Genomic DNA, 9,088 nt, shown 5'->3' with positions numbered 1-9,088 from the left:
TATATATATATATATATATATATATATATATATATATATATATATATATATGCATTACTAAGTTCAACCCTATAGCTGCCATGTTGAATTAAACTAAAGACAATAGTTGGTATCACAGCTGATTAAGTTAGCAAGGCTTTCTCCACTATATTTCAGATTGGAGGCTCAATGCCAAATCAAAGCCAGTATCAGTTCAGAGTAAAATAAAGATATATGCACTGTACTTTACAATAAAGATGCACCAATAATTAGAAAACCATAAAGTTTTAATCTCATTCATTTATCTAATTGAAAGTCAAAGTTGTTTCACTCCCTTCACAACGCGCTGCTTGGCGCAGCGTGTATTCGTCAGTGTTCAAGATTCTGGCTCACAGCTGATAAAAAGCCAATTTTGTTTCTAAGGAAATTGGATTACATAAAAAAAATATGTTAGCCTCCTCCAAAGTATGACCATGCTGTGTGGTGGAATATATGCTAAATCAAGGCTGTCTAAAGTTTTTTCGTCTCGTCAAAGTGGAAGTACTCATTGGCCAACAAAAAACTAAGTACTTTAAAAATACAATCACTAAGACTTGAGATTTTTATTTTTTGTATGCTCTATTTTAAGCAGACAAATTAAGTGGTCAGATTTTTATATATATATATAGGAATGTGTAAATCAATGTAGACGAAGGGTTTTGCATGTTAAAAAAGCATCCAGTTTGCAGATTGTTTTGGGATCAATTAATTAAAAAATGCAAAAATAACCACTTGCTCTCAGCAACAAGAACAGGGTTTTTGTATTACTTAACTAAAAGCAGATGTTATAAAATTACACTTTCTTACAATTTTTCATTGTAATATTTCTATTCCGCTGGCGACCTGTCCAGGGTGATCCCCGCCTCTCGCCCATTGACAACTGGAGATAGGCACCAGCACCGCTCGCTGTGACCCCAGCATGGATAAGCATGTTGGAAAATGGATGGATGGATATTTCTAATCCAGAATCAGAATCTTCATTTGGCCATGATTGTGTGCACAATCAAATAATCTGGCGTCGGTAACAGCATTCGCAGCTCACAGACGTTCACTGTGTTCATGATGAGATTGACAGCCTGGGGGAAGAAAACGTCTGGCGGTTGATTTTTGCAAATAGTGGAGCATTGACCCAAAGCTAAAAGTCTAAACAGTTTGTGTTCAGGATGTGTGAGGCCTATAGAGATGTTAGATGCCCTTTTTCCTGACCGTAGACCTGTACAAGTCCTGGATGGAGAGGTCAGTCCTGATGATCCTCTCTGCAGACCTAATTGTTCACTGACGTCTGGACCTGTCCTAATTTGTGGATGAGGCATTTGTGGATGACGTTTAATGCCCAGCTGAAGTCCCCAAACAGGATCGTAGAGTACGCTCCTGGGTGGACGAGGTGATGCAGGATGAAAGGTTGTCCCAAGTTGACTGCATCATCCACCAACCTGTTTGCCTGGTAAGAAAACTCAAGAGGTTCCAGCAGGGAGGCCTGTTCAGCCCTAGTCGGTCAAAGGATTTCACGAGCACGGACTACAGGGTGACAGATGTGTAGTCATTATCCTCATGTTGGTGCAGTTCTTGTGGAATGGGATGATGGTGGAGCAGGAAGGACTGTCACTTGGCGGATGCCGTTTGGCGAAGGCTAGGGGTCACAGGAGAGAGGGTTGTAGAGGAGTTGTTGTCCTAGACTGCATCATAAAATGCACAGCCTGAGATGCTCTCAACAAACCAGGTTTAAGTGAGGCGGAGGGGAGCAAGTCTGACTCCCTCGTGCCGAGAAGGAGCAGCTCATCCATTTGTTCACTGGGGAACGGATATTTGCCAGGTGGCTCGAAGGGAGTGAAGCACACAGTTCCTGCAGCTGGAGCGATACAAGCATGGCCTCTGCTTGTTTCTCCATTCTGCGTCTTCGAAGAAAAAAAAATCCACAGGGACCTGCCGTGCTTCCAGAGTATCTCTGACATCAAGGATGTCAGAAACACTCCCTGGATCGATAAATACCAGAGAAAAATGGCCCAAGCGGACTGCCTGATGCGTAGGAGTTGCTCCCTGGTGAAAGTGACTGCGAAACTCAGCAAATTGGTAGAAATAAATCTAAAACGTAGCAGGCTACCGAGGCTTCAGAAATACCTCTGCCCTCATTAAAAAGAAAGTCTCCATCTGCATCAACCCCTCTGTGCTGGTAGTCCAAATCTGTTTTTCTTTCATTGCAACCCCGCTCTAAATACTTGCTCCATGCTAGTTTTGCATGAATTACTGCAGCGTAGCATGGAGGCGAGCAGCCCAAGGTTGCTTCAGCTCGTCTGCATTGTTGGGCATGGTGTCTCATCATCCTCTCGATGACACACGACATGGGCATTGAACAAGATTGGCTTAACACAGGCAATACAATAGGAGACGTGTGTGTGGGGAGCCCTGATGGCAGTCGATGCCCCGCACTTTGAGACACTTCGTTTCAGTCCTCTCCATCCTGCAGTCACGCCTGTCGCTTTCTCACCCTTTGCTGCCTCTCAGCCTTGCATGAAATCCTACACAGAACGAACTAAAGGCCAAACAATTTGTTCTGTTAGTTTACATTTCTGTCTTTCAAAAACCTGGACACACGGGATGTGTTGCTTTCAAGTTATTTTTAGGTACGTACTTTCTTTTAGGGCTGCTGAAGTAAAATTGTTCCAATCTTCTCATGGAAGAAAGGTATTGGAAGCCTGAAGGAAAAATAGATTTTTAGGAGGGGACAAAAAAAACATTACACAGCTTTATTTGGATCAAGGCTTTAATGAAGGAGAGCTGGACAGATGATAAAGAAGGGAGGAGATGACCCAGTTTAACATCCCGCCCTGTATAAGGCTAGTAGCTGTGTGACCCAAACAGTTCACATTTTTCCTCTGCCATGCATTCGCCTTCCTTTTTAAAAGAGATGCGAGTGGCATGGCTGGTCCTGGTGAATGCCAACAAATTGAACCTTTAACCTTTTCTTCCCATGCAGATTCTGCTTTTGTAGCGCCCAGGGAACAGGCGCTCTGTAACTATCCTCCCGAGATGCTAGACAAGGCAGTGATGGGTTTTTTTTTTTTATGTTAGAGAAGTCACAACAAGACGATTCATTTGAAGAAATAACTGAACATTGGCAATCTTTTAAATGCTCCATTTGATAAGCTTTCTGTTGCCTATTAAATCGTCGTTTTGAATGGAATGAAGGAAATATGGAAAATGGTATTTTCCCTCTTTGTGAAGCCATTTTTTTGAAGGCCAGTCAGATCAAACCATGTTTGGCCTTCAAGCTGCCTGGCTGGAGACCAACCAAAGTAAGCTCTGAAGGAACCAAACACATATGAGCTGGATGGGCTCCAGCTCATATGTGTTCTTGTTAAGGGGCCTGTTGACAAAAAAAAAAAATAGTGCATACCTATAACAGAGAACCCAGCATTAAAAAATAACCAGACTACAACCAGAGTATGAAGCTCCGATAAAAAAATGCTTTAACGTGTCAACAGATTAGATGTTATAGCGTTAACATTCAGACTCGTTTGGTTGTTTAGCTCCAAAAACCTTTAATGTGTCCTGAGCAGACAGGTTCTGACAGATGTTGAAAATTTGTTTATTTACTTTTTACGCATTTGTTCTCAGAGCAGTGACTCATGTCTCTTAGCTCCACCTGAAACCTGACGTATAATTCGATACAGGCCAAATTAAAAACTCGCAACTTTGCCCGTAAGACACCAGCAGGGCTGCACAATTGACGCAACGCCTCCCTTTCAAAGATCAACCTGCTCCACACGGAGGCCATTTAAAGGCAAGCGCTGCCATGCCCATTTTTAACACTGAAATATTTAAGAATTTAGGACAGCTGTTGGATCGGTGGAAAGAGTTGTTTTACGACCAAAAGGAAGATTTTGGGATTGAGCTTCCTTTTATGAGATTGTTGAAGTGCTTTTTTAAAAGGCCCTGAACCCAAAATCCTAATCAGCAAAGGTTTATGTGTAAATGACGCTTTCAGCTTAAAACCACTCTGAGTGGTCAGTGAGACGAGAAAATCCCCTTATACAGACTGCTTTTTTTAACAAGAGGTTACAAAGCACAGGGACAACCATGTGGTGTACAAGGTCAATTTTAAAACCAAATCAGTGGATGAAACCAAAGGCTTCAGAGACAATCGGAGGTCCAGGTGAAATTATTAGAAAAATAAATTCAGAGAAAATAGTTTTCAATTCAATTCAATTCAATTTTATTTATATAGCGCCAAATCATGAAACATGTCATCTCAAGGCACTTTACAAAGTCAAGTTCAATCATATTATACAGATTGGGTCAGATTATACAGATTGGTCAAAAATGTCCTATATAAGGAAACCAGTTGATTGCATCAAAGTCCCGACAAGCAGCAGTCACTCCTGGGGAACCGTAGAGCCACAGGGAGAGTCGTCTGCATTGTACATGGCTTTGCTGCAATCCCTCATACTGAGCAAGCATGAAGCGACAGTGGGAAGAAAAACCACCCATTAACGGGAAGGAAAAACCTCCGGCAGAACCGGGCTCAGTATGAACGGTCATCTGCCTCGACCGACTGGGGTTACAGAAGACAGAACAGAGACACAACAAGACAGACAAACAAGCACAGAAGCACACATTGATCTAGTAATCTGTTCTACATTAGATGGTAGTAGCGGGTGAGCCGTCTTCTCTGGATGATGTCACAGTTAACAGAACGCCAGACCAGGTGTACCTACTATGAAGAAAAAGAGAGAGAGCAAAAAGTTAAAAGCTGAAATGACGACAGTCATTTCAATGTAATACAATGCAAAACTGGAGAACAGTAGACTGAAGAACAGTAGAAATCAGTAGAGTGAGAAAATTAGACCCTGATGTCCTCCAGCAGCCTAGGCCTATCACAGCACAACTATAGAGATAGCTCAGGGTATGAGCCACTCTAACTATAAGCTTTGTCAAAAAGGAAAGTTTTAACATTAGTCTTAAAAGTAGACAGGGTGTCTGCCTCACGGACCAAAACTGGGAGTTGGTTCCACAGGAGAGGAGCCTGATAGCTAAAGGATCTGCCTCCCATTCTACTTTTAGAGACTCTAGGAACCAGCAGCAGACCTGCAGTCTGAGAGCGAAGTGCTCTGTTAGGAACATACGGGGTAATCAGAGCTCTGATATATGGTGGAGCTTGATTATTAAGGGCTTTATACGTTAGAAGGAGAATTTTAAATTCTATTCTTGATTTAACAGGAAGCCAATGAAGGGAAGCTAAAATTGGAGAAATATGATCCCTCTTGTTGATTTTCATCAGAACTCTTGCCGCAGCATTTTGAATCAGCTGAAGACTTCGAACTGCATTTTGTGGACTTCCTGATAGTAAAGAATTACAATAGTCCAGCCTTGAAGTAACAAATGCATGGACTAGTTTTTCAGCATCACTCCTGGACAGAATGTTTCTAATTTTGGCGATATTCCGGAGGTGAAAAAAGGAAACTCTGGAAACCTGTTTAATATGGGATTTAAATGACATGTCTTGGTCGAAAACAACACCAAGATTTTTAACTTTATTACCAGAGGCCAAGTTAATGCCATCCAGATTAAGGGATTGATTAAGAACTTTATTTTTTGAAGACTCTGGCCCAAAGATTACAACTTCTGTCTTGTCAGAATTTAAATGCAGGAAATTTAAAGTCATCCAGCTTTTGATGTCATCAAGACATGACTGCAGTCGAAGTAACTGATTGGATTCATCAGGATTTATGGATAAATATAGCTGAGTGTCATCAGCATAACAGTGGAAATTAATCCCATGCTGTCTGATAATTTTGCCAATCGGAAGCATATATATAGTAAATAGAATTGGTCCAAGGACTGAACCCTGTGGTACTCCACAAGTGACCCTAGAGTTTGAGGAAGATTTATTATTAACATGAACAAACTGGAATCTGTCCGACAGATAAGATTTAAACCAGCCTAATGCTTTTCCCTTAATCCCTACAGTATGCTCAAGTCTTTGTAGGAGAATATTGTGATCAACTGTATCAAATGCAGCACTGAGATCTAACAGGACAAGTATAGACACAAGTCCATTATCTGAGGCCATGAGAATATCATTAGTGACCTTCACCAGAGCTGTTTCAGTGCTATGATGAGCTCTGAAGCCTGACTGAAACTCCTCAAGTAGGTCATTACTTTGTAAATGTTCACATAGTTGATTAGCAACTACTTTCTCAAGAATTTTAGATAAGAAAAGAAGATTAGATATAGGTCTGTAATTTACTAACTCATCTTGATCAAGAGATGGTTTCTTAAGTAAAGGTTTAATAACAGCTACTTTAAAAGCCTGTGGTACATATCCATTTACCAAGGATACATTAATCATGTCTAAAATAGGACCACTGATCAGAGGGAATACCTCCTTAAACAACTTGGTTGGGATTGGGTCTAACATACAGGTAGAAGGTTTAGATGAAGCTAAAATTTTAGATAGCTCAGAAAGCTCTACTGCTTTTAAACAGTTCAGACACTGCGCAGGTTCTAAGGATTCCTCCAATGCTGCCTCACTTACTGAGGATGAGGTAATCATGTTTGGGAGGATGCCAATTATTTTATTTTTAATGGAATCAATTTTATTTATGAAGAATCCCATAAAATCATTACTGCTAAGAGCTAAGGGAATGGATGGATCAACAGAGCTGTGGCTCTGAGTAAGTTTGGCAACTGTACTGAAGAGAAATCTAGGATTATTCTTATTCTCCTCAATTAATGATGAAAAATATGCTGCTCTAGCTCTGCGAAGGGTCTTGTTATACAACAATAGACTGTTCTTCCAGATTAGGTAGGATTCCTCTTGGTGTGTAGAGCGCCATTTTCTCTCCAATTTCCTAACATTGTGCTTCAAGGAACGCAGCTCTGAATTAAACCAAGGAGCCAGCTTCCTGTGAATAATCACCTTCTTTTTCAAGGGAGCTACATTGTCTAATGCAGAACGCAATGACGAAGTCATACCGTTTACAAAGACATCTATTTGTGAATTGGAAGAAACAACATTGCTGCTATCTGCAGGGCATTTCTGCAATACGGAGGATATTAAAAAGGGGACAGACTCTTTAAGTTTTGATACAGCATTATCCGATAAAGATCTACTATAATGGAACCCTCTTTTGGGGGTGGAGAACTCAGTTAGATTAAACTCAAATGTTATTAAAAAATGATCAGATAGGACAGGGTTGTGAGGAAATACTGTTAATTCTTCACAATCAATGCCATATGTCAGAACAAGGTCTAAAGTATGGAGCCGAGAGTGCGTCGGTTCATGCACATTTTGAGCAAAACCAATTGAATCTAGGATAGTTTTAAAGGCTACACTAAGGTTATCACATTCTGTGTCAACATGGATGTTAAAATCACCCACTATAATAGCCTTATCAGTATTTAACACCAAATCAGATAAGAAATCTGACAACTCATCCAAAAACTGAGTGTAAGGGCCTGGTGGACGATACAAAACAACAAACAGAAGAGGTTTTATTGCTTTGCAGCTTGGATGAGGGAAACTGAGGGTTAAATGTTCAAAAGAACTGTAGTTATTAATTGGCCTGGGACTAATTAATAAATCAGACTGAAAGATAGTTGCCACTCCTCCTCCTCTTCCCACAGATCTGGGAATGTGGAAATTTGAATAATTGTTTTCAAATTTGTTTTACTGGTGTGACTTTAGAGCCAAAAACAAATCAGTTTTACAGGGCGCGTTTTCACACTGAACATATACAAAACCGTACAATTTAACTGAAACTGCTGCTAGAAATGACCATAACTCTGCTATAACCATGTTTTCTGCCTCCTTAAGAGTTTGCCACCATATGCTAAACTAACCCGGCATAAACAAAATGAAGCAGAAAGGCGCAACAAACATGTAATTTGGTTTGACCATTGGCCTGAAATGTAGATGCAGTTTTATAATCTCAATTTTATAAAAATAAAAAAAAACAACTCAAGATTTCACACAGAGTGAAATACTTGAAGCATGGGTTTCTGGTCATTTTAATAGGATCAATAAAAAAAAAAAAAAAGGTTTTCAATACAGAAATGTTAAGATTGCTGACTCAAAGTTATTCCCTCTGCAAGAAAGGATAAGTAGGTACATGTCATTGTGAAACCTGGCTTTTATGGAGTACAGTACCCAAGTAAATTAACAAAAATGAGATGAAGGGGGAAAAAAACTGCAGCAAAGCCAATCAGGAGTTTAGTTCTCGTTGGCAACACAAGGACTGCAGCTAGAGTTGCTGGTTCCAACGCTATGACAGACTTGTCCAATAGATGAGCGCCAACTGTTGCGTTACTTGTGTCAAGATACGTCTGAACCGGTCAACGTCGGAGGCAACACACCTGGGCTGAGGAGAAAAACTGGACTGCTGCTCAGTGGTCCAGGGTCCTCTTTTCAGAGGTAAGAAAAGTCAGTTTCAATTGAAACAAGATTCCAGAGATTAGAGGAATAAATATTCAACTTGCCTGAAGTTCGGTGTGACATTATTCCTAATTGAGTGAGGATTTGGCATCATGGCATCTGCTGGTTCTGTTCATCAAGTCTAAAAAAGTGAGAGCTGCCAGCGACCAGATCTTAGAGCACCCCGTGGTTCCCTCTACCGACGAGCTTTATGGAACTGCTGGTTTCTTTTTTCCAGCAGGACTGGAGTCCAGCCTACAGTACCAATACCTGCTTTAAGAACCATGATCACTTGCCTGTGCAAGTTCTGTTCTCCGGGTCATCGCAACAGTACACAGGCTTAAATAGGAGGTAACCAGACTTTCATTCAGTTCTTTCTGAAACCATTTGCTGTAACCATGATCACTGTGCCTTCTCATTAACCAATAGACTTAAACCCAGGAGGAATTACAAGGTGTTGCCAGGTGGCACAAATTACAGCAATGATGCAGTTGATCCAAGTGTATTGCATCTATCTAAACGTTTGATCAAAAAGACATTTTTTATTGTTTAATGTGTTGAACCTCACCTTTATATTAACATTAAAACTTTCCCATTTTACATGAGCGGCAAGCAATGTGTTGGTACTCATCTGAAGAGCAGACGCACTTCTTTAAA

The sequence above is a fragment of the Fundulus heteroclitus genome, chromosome 4 (genome assembly GCF_011125445.2).
Source record: "Fundulus heteroclitus isolate FHET01 chromosome 4, MU-UCD_Fhet_4.1, whole genome shotgun sequence".
NCBI classification, from domain to species: domain Eukaryota; kingdom Metazoa; phylum Chordata; class Actinopteri; order Cyprinodontiformes; family Fundulidae; genus Fundulus; species Fundulus heteroclitus.
This window is presented reverse-complemented; position numbering follows the sequence as displayed.